The following is a 13,117-nucleotide window of genomic DNA, read 5'->3' as shown; positions in this document are numbered from 1 at the left end:
GTGTTCTGAATAAAAAGTTCATTCCTGACTCGCCGTTTAAAGACGAATATGGCAGCGGCTGTTGTTCTGTTTTTCTCAGGAGCTAATCTCTATCTCGGGAAATGGCTTACTGGCAATAGATATCTACATATCTATGTATTTGTGTTTATATATATATATATATATATATATATATATATATATATATATATATATATATATATATATATGTATATATATATATTCATATTCATATATATATATATATATATATATATATGTGTGTGTGTGTATAATTTGAGAGATATATATATACATATAAAATATATATATATATATATATATATATATATATATATATATATATATATATATATATATATATATATATATATATATATAAATATAAAGTGTGTGTGTGTGTGTGTATATAAATATATATATATATAAATATTATATATAAATATATATAACATATTGTCTTATATTAATCTTTAAGTATTCATATCCAGTCCTTTGACGACTAAGATACCATTGGTGTCTATCATCAGGCTAATTTTCTCATCAATTTTTGCTTTTAGATATTCTTTCTACATCAAAATCTGGAAGTGTAACACTGCAGATGTTATACCAATCGATATTTTTCAAGTTTACCTCAGCCTATACACTCATCTATCTTCATTTTTCTGATTATATCTATAGTTATTGCAATACTAAAAGCCTCCTCTCCGTATCTTCTCAGGGTGACAGCGGAGGACCTCTCATAGCGCAAATATGCCCAAACCGCTGGGTGCAAATTGGTGTTGTTAGTTACGGCGAGGGATGTGCACAGCGTGATAAACCAGGCGTCTACACCCGTGTGCCGGCATACCGGGACTGGATTGATAGGAACACTGGATCGTCAACGACCTGCTGATGAGCCATCTATCTATTATTGACGAATAGAATCACTTTTCAAAAAAAAATAATAATAATAAATATCTGAAAACTAATGTTCGATTAATCTGCGGACTTCGTAAAAGTCAGATACGAATTACGGAGGGTGCAATAATCTTTTGCAGAGTTTTTCAGATCTATTTTCCAAGCGACTCTGGAATCTGACGATTCACAGCTCTTACGTCACTTGGATTTTATGAAGCATTGTCTGTTTTTTGCTCCTGTGAATTTTATTATTATTATTAATTGTATAGATGTTGTTATTCTTATTATTATTATTGTCGTTTTCGTCATTTCAAACGGCAGAGCCTTCGTTTTTAATGCAGTTGACTTGAAAGAGAGGAGTTTCTGGCTTCATGAATTATCTTCATTCCTAGCTCATAACTATCTTGCTATGATTCCACTCAGCGGCGAGTTTCTGTTATTATTGTTATTATTGATGTTGTAGTTATTACGATCGTTTCGACTATTATAAATGTAATTATGATAATCTGTATTTTCATTGTGCCTTTATCCTGGTCATCCGGACATCTTTGATTGATATGCCGGATAATAAGGATCACCTCTAACTTTAACTTTACACTATGTAATTTTCATTTAAGACTTATAGAAAACATCCCATTTCTAGCTAATGATTGTTTAATATTCTAAGTTGTGTATTAACAAATTGTTAATTTTCATGCCGTATCACCATACTCAATATAGCCATAAATGTTTTTGAAGGAGTTAAGGTAAATACTGTAAGAAATAGTTATAAAACTACCTCATACAAATAAGCAAGTGAAATCCTTGAAAGTTGAAGGGCAGGTAAGTTACAACACTTACTCTCGGTGAATCAGTTCTCTTCTTTTTATAGAACACGCCGTAAGTTTCTTTTAAAGATTTATAAATTTGAGACGTATATGGGGAGTATCACAGAATATGTGCAATTGCTTCTTAATTTAATCATAAAAATGAATCCCATGAAGAAGTCAGATTGGAGGTGTAAGACGTTGATTCCTTAAGGACAATTTAGTAGTTTTTGCTGCCAATAACTAGCTTCGGTATTCTGTCTAAAACTGAGTCAAGAAAATTACAGTAATATCATAAAAAACACAATTTCATGCCCCAGTACCTCATACGATATCTGTCAAATCAGTTTTATTTCATAGGAGTGTAAATAAACAAATCTTATTATTTTGCATGGATCTTTTGAATGAGATAAGAAATGAGCCAGAATGTATAATAATGAATGATTTCATAGAGAATTAAAACGCAAATATTTATGTTGTATATTGATTCAGCTAATACCAATGGGAGCTAAGAAGTTTTCACGACTAAATAAACCTACCAACTCCAAAACTTGTTTTTATCTACCACATCCGATTATTTGCCATGATCTGCAAGAAGCGAAATTAACATATACCTTCTCTTAATATTCGTTGACGGAGATGAGACTAAATTTTATGAAGGTACAATACAGTATACAAGAAATCATGAAGTCTACGGTCGGGCCGTATACGATTTAAATTATTGGATTACATAATTGTAAATCATGATTCGTCAAAAAATTAATGAATAAAAAATGAATGGATAAGTAAGAGATAAATGAGTAAAATGAATATTTTTTTTACTTATCTAATATTAGCCCATCTCCCCATAGAACCACTGACATTTATAAAAAAGAATTGTGAAGTATGTTGTGGACTTTACTGGCGAATGACGACGAAGAAATTTCAAATCATCTTCATAAAAATGCGTAATATCGAAAAACTTACGGTTGAACACCAAATTTCATTCATTACATCCCAAATCGGATGTTAACATTGTAGCTCCCTCAGGTAAGCAAGGAGCAGTAATAAACATGGCCATAACTGACTTCCGAATGAGGTAATTTTTTTTTTCACAGCAATAATGTTGCTCCTTTGAGTGTAAAACAATTGTCAATCTTTTACGTTTTAAAGCCTGATGAAAATAAAACGATGTCATCTAATAATAATAATAATAATAATAATAATAATAATAATAATAATAATAATAATAATAATAATAAAACCTTTTGCATTCGCAGAAGCAAATCTGATATCTCCGTACTTGTAACACATACACACACACACACACACACACAGAGACAGAGAGAGAGAGAGAGAGAGAGAGAGAGAGAGAGAGAGAGAGAGAGAGAGAGAGAGAGAGAGAGGACGATAATAAAATCACAAAATGCAGCTCTTCGTGAAATAGGAATGCATAGTAAAATCCTTTACAGAAAATAATAACTAGCGTAAAGGGTTAATTCATAATTTGACTGAACATCTATGGTCATAAAAGTTTTATATCATACACCAACAGCGTGTTCGCATCGCCATTCCTTAATTGGAGGGAATAAATTCTTGTTATTCATCTGTATATTACTGGACATGGGATGATTTAGCCTCTAGGTGATATTAAAATGCTAATGAGATATCAACCGCCGATGCAGTCAATGAACCGAGTAATGAGAAAATGAAAAGGCAGATGTTTATTCCTCGAGAAATATCGCGTGTTGGAGGTTGGATATTTCATGTGACGAAGAGCGAATAATCAATATTTCAAGGTATTTAACCTAAAAATTAAAACAAAATACTCATCCTTATGCACCAAGACAAACTACGAAATAAGATGCGTAAGACATTCAGCTTTACAACGAGGAATTTGCTAATGCTTCGAGCGCAATCTTTATTTGTGTGTAAAATCTATTTTATTCTATATTTTCATTAGTTTTTTATCAGATCTGTATTTATATGTATTTTAATCTAAATAATCGTGTACACCTCATGAAAAATTGTCTAGATTTTACGTATCTGGTTATACCTTTTCATAATATTTGGTGAACATCGCCTGACAGATTAAATACTGAAGGACTATTTCCATTACAGGTGGGAACGCATTAACCACGTCATCATTATTTACTGAGTTTGATAATAAAGAAACTTAGAAGACTTTCTTAAGCGAAATAAAATGCAAATTATCCTCCAGTTTGTCTTGTATTTTCCACTGAGAGATTCTTGAGATTAAATCACCATTCATGTGCTATAACAACATTAGTAACAACAAAAACAATAATGATAATGTTAATAATAATTATTCACAGTTACCAAAATTATTACCATTATTATCACATTACTCGTGACAGCCTACTAACTAGACATTTGGAAACTACTAAGAGGAAGAACAGCGAAAACTTCTTAAGAGCTGCAGAAGTCTTAGAAGGAAAATTCCTTTACATAAGATAAAGAATATATGAAAGGGTTCCCAACTCGACGTTAACTGATGATACTTCTGTGTTCCTGCTTCACGTTTGCGTAAAATGCATTTACTTTTCGTCTCGTTACTTTCCTCATCCATCAACTGTAGCAGTGTATTTTCAAGTTTTTCTTCTAAAGTCAACAACCTTTTAGGGGATACGCCATTTATTTGGGAGCAATTTCCTTTTTTTTTTTTTTTTTACTTCATTCGGTAGCATAAGAATTCTATAGAGAAATATTTGTGCAAAGGGATGTAACTGGTATAAGAATTCTATAGAGAAATATTTGTGCTCGAAGAGTTACATGTACTATAAATACCATATATATATATATATATATATATATATATATATATATATATATATATATATATAAAAAAAATACATTCCAAGTCTAAGGGTTTCCAATGTGAATGAATATGCTGCAGAAGAGAAGAGACTTAACAGAAGACTGTTGTTTATCTGCAGCAGAAAAGGCTTAATATACTGGCATTTGCTAGAAAAAGGTCAGTGGTCAGTGTTTGGAAGTGTAGGAAACCAAACGTGACTGTATCTTGGACAGCTGAAAAGGATATAGCTAGGAAGAGATATCCCTTGTACTGTAGACCCAGGAAGACTCTGGGAACAGGTGAAAAAGTAAAAATTGTGTAGATCTGCTAGGCCCATTTTGATAAGAAAGACGTGAGTGCATAAAGGAAGGGATTTGATATCCATGAAGAGCGAGAGTTCGTGCAAGACAGAAGTGAATAGCACAATGTGTCTGTGTGTGTGTGTATTGGGGGTTCCAAGTGCCGCTGATAAACCTTTTGTGTACAGGTATGAAGCAGCTGATTTTCTGTACAAGCTTGGCCGTTCAAGTACTGTATGAAGGTGACAGTGAAATCTGTCTTTTATTCTTCTGTAGCCACCCCCTCTCCAGAGAAATTATATATATATATATATATATATATATATATATATATATATATATATATGTATATATATATAATATATAATTGTATATATATATATATATATATAATATATTATATATATATATATATATATATATATTATATATATATATATATATATATGTACAAAATACATATATACATATGTAAATATATACACATATATACAGTATATATAACATACATATACAGTATAAATATATATATATATATATATATATATATATATGTATGTGTGTGTGTGTGTGTGTGTGTGTGTGTGTGTGTGTGTTTATATTAAAAGCTAACAAATGCAATTAGTCCCGCCTCTTCTGCGCCGAATGAAGTTTGTCCTTGAACTTGGGCATTATCGCCACTGTGGTCCCTAACCTCTTCCTTTGTCCTAAGGCACTGTTTTGATGCAGTCATCGTTATATAAAACTCCCTTACGATGGCATGAAGTTTTGGAAATCTTCTGGCAATGCGAGGCTTCCGCTTCGGTAAGGTGGCCATCTCCTCATTAACGTCCTTCGTCACATGTCACATGCTTGTATATTGCTGAGGGCTTTGAGGAAGCCAGCCATACTGCTTTCAGGATGGATAGGCGATAAAAAGAAATACGCGATAGCGAGACTGAACTCGTAGCTCCCCTCCAATACAATCTGGTTGCATCTCACTCCCTTCACACTTGGGGCCACCTTCAGCCCCTCCGCATTCAAAAGCTCCTCTGCCTCACCTGCCCTTTGCAATTACACGAAACCCGGCTGTCTCTTGTTTGGCTGGGGGTCGTCGCCCTTCGTCTCTGGCAGCTCGTGCTTAGCCTCACTCTTTTGGCGGGAATTTTTAAAACGTCATCATAAGCTTCTGTCGCTTGCGCTTCCCTCTTCTTCCTCCGCCTCTGCCCTTCCTCGGACGGTGGGTGTTCGGTGTCCTTTTCTTGCCCTTCAGGAATAGCCTTTGTCAGCTCAGCATATTCTACAGAAAGCGTTCTAAGCTTGTCGTCATAGGCCTAATCTTGAAAAGTTCTGTTAAATATTTTGAGAGATTAAACTTCAATTCGGCGGTACCAAACAGCACTGTCCTTCAATACCGGCGAGATGCAAGTCGTCAGAAGTCGCCCCGAGATAAGAAACATTCCGCCTTAATCACTGTTACTACCACGTGGTATCCTGTCGGGATCAGTGACACACAAGTGCGTAGAGACGAAAATCACATAAATTAAGCGAGACCCTCAACCATTGGGTGAACGTGAGGGGCAGGAAGGACGAAGATCCCTGCTGAAGGGATAAGAACTTTAGCCCTCACGGACAGCGGTTAGGTGAGACAGGTGACGCGCGCCTGGCCCTACGCCGCGTGACGGGCAAAAGGAACTAATGCGCAACTTGCAGTTGATACCATCGCTAGCATGCCGCGGACACGCCCCTCCTCCCATCACCATGGGTCATTGGCTCTCTCTCTCTCTCACTCTCTTTCTCTCCCGATCCAAAGAAGGGAGGAGACAGAGAAAGAAAGTAAATGCTACACAGCCTTCGGGGGTCTTGGAAGCATTTTGGGGGCTCCTTGATTGACGCCTCGAAGCGATAAGAAATTCTTTGTTAACTCAGGTCTCCAAAGTTCAGATTTTTTAAGATTAAAGCACTTGGAAGTATTTTACAGTATTAGCCAATTTTGTTTTGAATATGGACGGTAAATGCGTGCACAAGCCATATGTACTTACAATATATATATATATATATATATATATATATATATATATATATATATATATATATATATATATATATATATATATATACATATATATATATTGTTTATGAATGTGTGTGTCAGCTTGAGTTTGAATAATACGGAAGGCTACGATTTACCAAATCAACCTCGGTCACAGTATAGAAAGTGCACAAATGTATTTCATTTATGAAGATGGCAAACCCACCGTAAACAAAGGTAAATAGGCGGTTCGGGGAATACGGAGGAACACAGAGTTCTACATTCTGGAATGAATGGTATGCACGAGTGATCAAACCGGGTCGAAGTTGAGAAGGTCTTAGGAGCATTGCCAAAGTAATATCTGAAGAACAAACAGCGGTCTGTGACACTGAAACTCTGTTGGAGTCTACTGTAGAGTAATAGAAGAAAAATGTACTGGCGTTAAGTCAAAAATCATCATCGACACTGAGAGAGAGAGAGAGAGAGAGAGAGAGAGAGAGAGAGAGAGAGAGCTAATCATCCGCAGATAAGGCAATGAGGGTGAAGTCCAAGTCCCATAAGGTTGGCCATAAACTTCCTTTCCACTCGTAAAGGACGAGAGGCGTTGAATCTATTAGATTCATATCCCTGGCGACCTTGTGACGTCAACGGCTGCGCCGGAGAGAAGATCTATAGACATGAGAGGCGGGGAGGTGGGGCCATCATTTGCTGACATAAGTTACGTTATGAAAACACTGAATGTTCTCTTGTAGAGCTCTTAAGAGCAATTATTAAAACTATTGTCCAATAATTGTTTGTCTAGTGAGATGGAGACAGAGGTTCTTTTGCGAGAGTGGCTGGGTTTTCCTAAATCACCCTCACTCTTTTGCAACAAAGAAACAGTAATAATACAGAAAACATATAAAAAAATACAGCATTCGCAAGAAACCATTTTTTTTTGCTCAAAGTTTAACGAACAGAAATGCATGTGAAGAGCATAACTAGGATAAAATGTTATTGCTTTTATTTGCGTCATAAACACACACACACATATACACACACACACACACATATATATATATATAATATGTATATATATATATATATATATATATATATATATATATATATATATATATATATATATATATATATATATATATATATATATATATATATATATATATATGGTAGAGATACATAAATAGATATGTCTGTTTTTCTAATTCAAAATGAATAATAAATCTTGCGAAAGGTTTAGACCTAATGATTTTCTTATCTTTTTTATTAGCAATATAGTTCTTGGTTTGACCTTGGCTTTAGAATTCATCCTGTTGAGTTGTTTACATGAATCCTATAGAGCTAAGATAAAAGGAAATACAGGGTCAGCAGAGAGAGAGAGAGACAGAGAGAGAGAGAGAGAACCGATCAGTCCTTGAAATCTACAGAATTTACATTGAAATCTTATAGATACGAATTATTTACATGGTAGCGCCAATTGTACACAAGACATGTTGAATACTTAAAGTATAATTACCAAAATAAGTTACAATTCCACTTTTAATGTTTTTCTCTCTTTTCACATATAGTCATTATGTTCCTTGGAAGTTTAACTAGATAGCTGATAAACCTTTTGGCTTAATTTTACATTCATGTGTAGTTACATTACATAATAATAGTAACAATAATAAAGGATAAGGCACGGGTGAGTGAAGAATTTTCTTTGAATATACATAAAGCACTAATGGTTGAAAGTGTATGTGAAGACTGTCTTGTTCCTTTATACAGACACACCGTGTGTGTATATATATATATATATATATATATATATATATATATATATATATATATATATATATATATATATATATATATATATATATATATATATATATGTACATATATATATTTATCCATATAAATACATATATTTATATATGCACATATACTGTATATGTATATATGATAGATATGTATATATCCTTTTTCTCAAAGGGCAAGGCCCTCGGGAGAAAATATCTCTCTCTCTCTCTCTCTCTCTCTCTCTCTCTCTCTCTCTCTCTCTCTCTCTCTCTCTCTCTCCCCGTATCTTTTCGTTAAGATAATGTCGTTTATGCAACAACAAAAGGATAAACGCGCAAGGGGAAGAATCTCAAGACAACGGAAATGAACTCTGCAAACAAATAAGGATAAAAGAATCCATTGATAGACATTTATTGAAAAAGGCTGAGACTGGTTATAACAATCATGTCCTTCTCAGTGGCTTCAATATAAAAACGGACGAAATCTAAAAGTGGAAAGAAACGAGCCTCGAATTTATAGGTGACTTTGGTATTAGGAGCGTATTACCTGGTCTAGACTGGATGATTTCCGTGTAATGAAGGCAAAAAAATAATCGAGTTCGTTTCGCGCCAATGAACCATAACTTTTGCTGCCTCGTGATTAGACTGCAGTTTTCTTATACTCTTTTTTCAGGAGTATTATGTGAAGATTCTCTTATTTAAATAACTACTTGATAATTAGGTACAATTGTAGAGTGACTGCAAAGTGGAAGATGACCTATTTGAGTAGATTTGATATATCTGAGCTTAAATTTATTTCCCATTTTACCAAGTGGTTTCATATCATGTGTGTGTGTATATATATATATATATATATATATATATATATATATATATATATATATATATATATATATATATATATATATATATATATATATATATATATATATATATAATTTGTTTATATATATACTGTATATATGAATTTATTCATTATGTTTCATTTTCTCTGTATATAAAGTGGGGTACATGGTTCTTGCAATTAATCGAGAATAGGCAGTTGTCTTTACTGTAAGATTGGTTTAATTCTTTGTGATGTTTCATTCTCAACCTCCAATATCAAGTTTATCGTAAAAAAATTAATTTTGACTCTTTCCTTCTTCATTTCAATAAAAAAAAACTAGAGGGGGGCGGGGCGAGGAACGGTAGAGCAAAACCCTCTTAAAATATACTTCAAACGTATTAAAATTTCCGGTGATCGTTATAATTCCACATTGGGACAAATGGTCTCACGTCAAAAACAACCCCGATTAGTTAGACGACCGAACCCCACTGCCGTTTCCTTTCCAGGGTCCTTTTATTTTCTGTCTCTTTTTTTTTTCCTCGGCATTTTCTGGATGACGCCTTTTACGACGGCCAGAAATTTCCTTAACAAGTGTACTAGTCGATTTCCGAATTTAGTTTAATCAATTCCTTAATGGAAAACAACAACATGACCTTAATTTTGCAACATATTTTTTGTAAGACTCCAAACTCTATTTAGTATCGAGGCCAAATAATTAACTTTCATAGTATTAGGATAATTGTTCTCTCTCTCTCTCTCTCTCTCTCTCTCTCTGAAAAAGAGTAGTCCAGAAAAAACTGCCAATGTTGCTCGCCCATAGTCTCCTCCCTTGAAATTTTAAGACATAATTAGACCTAATTACTGATTTTTTGCTGTGATCATTTCCAGTGTAATTACAAGTAACGGTAGCGTCAGATATGACTTATGATATCGATATACAGTTATTAACTCTGATAGTTATGAGGTGCTCGCTGGAAGAGCGCTGGTATCAGCCCATTGGTTGGATGAAATTCGGTCGTCATCAAAGGAAAGCAATTAACCTTTAAACGGATTAGCAGTGCAGTATATATTTATCGAGCAAGAAGGAAATTACAAATGAAAGTTTTTTTGATAAAAACAGGGATTTTCACATACAGAATTTACAGACAAATTATACCTTATTTTTTCATAAGGCTTTTGAAAAATATCGATTTACGTTAAAAACACAGCAGTTTTATGATGCATTTCCTCTTCTCTAAAGAGATATCAGATTTGTTGTTGCAGATAAAGCACATACAGTGAATTTATCTATAATTTTTCATCATTTAAGTGCGTATATGTGTCTATATAATATATATATATATATATATATATATATATATATATATATATATATATATATATATAATGTCTTTTACTATATATATATAGTATAATATGAATATATATATATATGTGTATGTAGAATTTATCTATAATTTTCATCATTTAAGTGCCAGATGTCTATATTATATATATATATATATATTATAATATACATACATACATATATATATGAATGTCTTTTACTGTAATACCAAAAGTATAATATGAAGATAATATATATGTGTGTGTAGAATCTATAACTTTTACCAGATACATTATGTAATTGTGATAGGCTATTACAATTACATACACACACACACACACACATATATATATATATATATATATATATATATAATTTATAATGTTTAATCAATTAAATATATACATATCGTTTGGGAATCTTACAATTATGTTTAAAACCTAGCTCACAATTTAAACATCAGCTTCATGTATGGCAAACAAATTCTCTCTCTCTCTGTCTCTAAACTTTCTTGACAGGACAGCATTGTTAACTTAATGCCATGAACATTAAATTTTTTGCGGAGACGCAAACAAGAGGACAAAAAGGAATATATAATAAAATTTATATGGAAAGCAGAAATTTGTTATACAGTAGCATGCACGTTCGGGCTTGAACGTGCACATCAAATGTTTCCTTCTGTGACTGGCAATGGTGGATGTTTGTACCTCCAATCATCAGAGACGCAAGTTCAAACCTGCACAGTTGTCACAATGTATTCTTCTCTTCAACTGCCTTATATAATGCATTCACACATACCACTTGAGAAAGTTATTTATTTTGTAAATGCTGGAGATTGGTAATGATACCCTACTAGGTAAATGCGGCTGTGTAGTTCTACCCCGCCAATCACCGCGTAGTATCTTTAACTCCCATCATTCTCTGAAGTCTTTGAACGTCTGTTGGCAAAACATCTAAAGGCATGCATTATAAAAAGTAGTTTTAAAATTGCTCTTAAGAGCATCTAAAGGAACATTCAGTGTTTTCATAACGTAAAATGTCAGCAAATGATGCCCCCGTCATCCTTGGATCTTTCCCAAGTTTGCAGCTTGGCTCTCGCAAGAGCCCAGTGATGGTGATACTCTTCCTTCCAGCACTGCACAGTAATCGCTGGATTTTGGTCGTGAAGTTTTTATGACTGGTCTTAAATTTATTGCGGCTTTTGATCATGTTGGTTATGAGGACCTTGTTGTCAAACTCTGACAGAAAGGATTCGATGGACCACATCCCAGTAATATCAAATTCTGAACTAGTACATTATAAAAACCTTAGTTGTTGATTGATGTTTCACCTTTAGTGTGTAAACAAGAATTTAATCTTTGATATTTTAATATATATATATATGTGTGTGTGTGTGTGTGTGTATATATATATAAAATTCAAAAGGTAACCAAATCAAAGCAAGACGAGTAATACAACCCGTGTTCCATTAACTTTCCTCACTTGCATCAGTGGCATGAACTGTGGGAGTTATAAATCTGTCAAATTAATTCTCCGTGTTAACTTTGTCCTCTTCTTGCGCTAAAAGTAAAAATAAAAATGTCCCTCACCCTTAACTAATTGACATCGTTGGTGTTCCGTGACCGGGATCATTTCAAATTGCAATGGTAGATGTGGAAAGGAAGTTATTAAAGTTTATTGACCATAATAAGGAGGCGGGAATCCAGAGATCGCCACTCACTCAAGCTTGAACATATTTCTTTTTACTTATGATTGGTTAATACCGATAATATTTTTGTTAACTGAACGTTAATCCCGGTGATATTTCTGTTAATTCAGCTTTAATATCGAAAATTTGTTGATTATGTTCAGAAGTTCGGCATATATTTATTAGCACCTTAGGACTTCTTTATGGATTATTTAATTTTCATACTCATACTTGGTGGAGGAGTTCATAAACTGAACACTGCTTGAAGATGTTATAGTTTAATCTTATAATTCCAGATTTATATAAGTGCATGAACGAACATTCACAGTACCTCCAGACATTGGATATGTTCTTGTGACGTTAAAAAGGAACTGCTATTTCCTACCATAAACAAATATTAAGTCATAAATAAATGAAAGGAAGTTATATACTGCAGTGTTAATCACAAGTAGTAATGAGAAACCTTAAGAGACTGGCAGTAGTTTGAAACTGTTTGCAAGCTGAGATAATTGAAATTAATTTTTGGCAAAAATAAGGTTAGGAGGATCAGTGGAAGCCTGGGGAATGGAACAAATGATGGTAGGATGAGAAAAGGGGTGAACCGTAGAAAAGGTAAAGGCAAAGAAGGTAGAAGGATCCCAGTGAAGGGTCTGAAGAAGGGTATCTATGAAAGCACGGCTACG

At 33.5% G+C, this 13,117-nt stretch overlaps 1 protein-coding gene across 1 annotated transcript in view; it reads right to left on the bottom strand.

Annotated features, from left to right (window-relative positions):
• Nucleotides 1–13,117, bottom strand: part of LOC136845787 (transcription factor HES-4-like) — a 213,312-nt gene that overhangs the window by 153,562 nt on the left and 46,633 nt on the right. The gene's annotated exons all lie outside the window — the stretch shown is intronic.

This window comes from Macrobrachium rosenbergii, chromosome 14 (assembly GCF_040412425.1).
Source record: "Macrobrachium rosenbergii isolate ZJJX-2024 chromosome 14, ASM4041242v1, whole genome shotgun sequence".
In the NCBI taxonomy this organism is placed as follows: domain Eukaryota; kingdom Metazoa; phylum Arthropoda; class Malacostraca; order Decapoda; family Palaemonidae; genus Macrobrachium; species Macrobrachium rosenbergii.
This window is presented reverse-complemented; position numbering and strand designations above follow the sequence as displayed.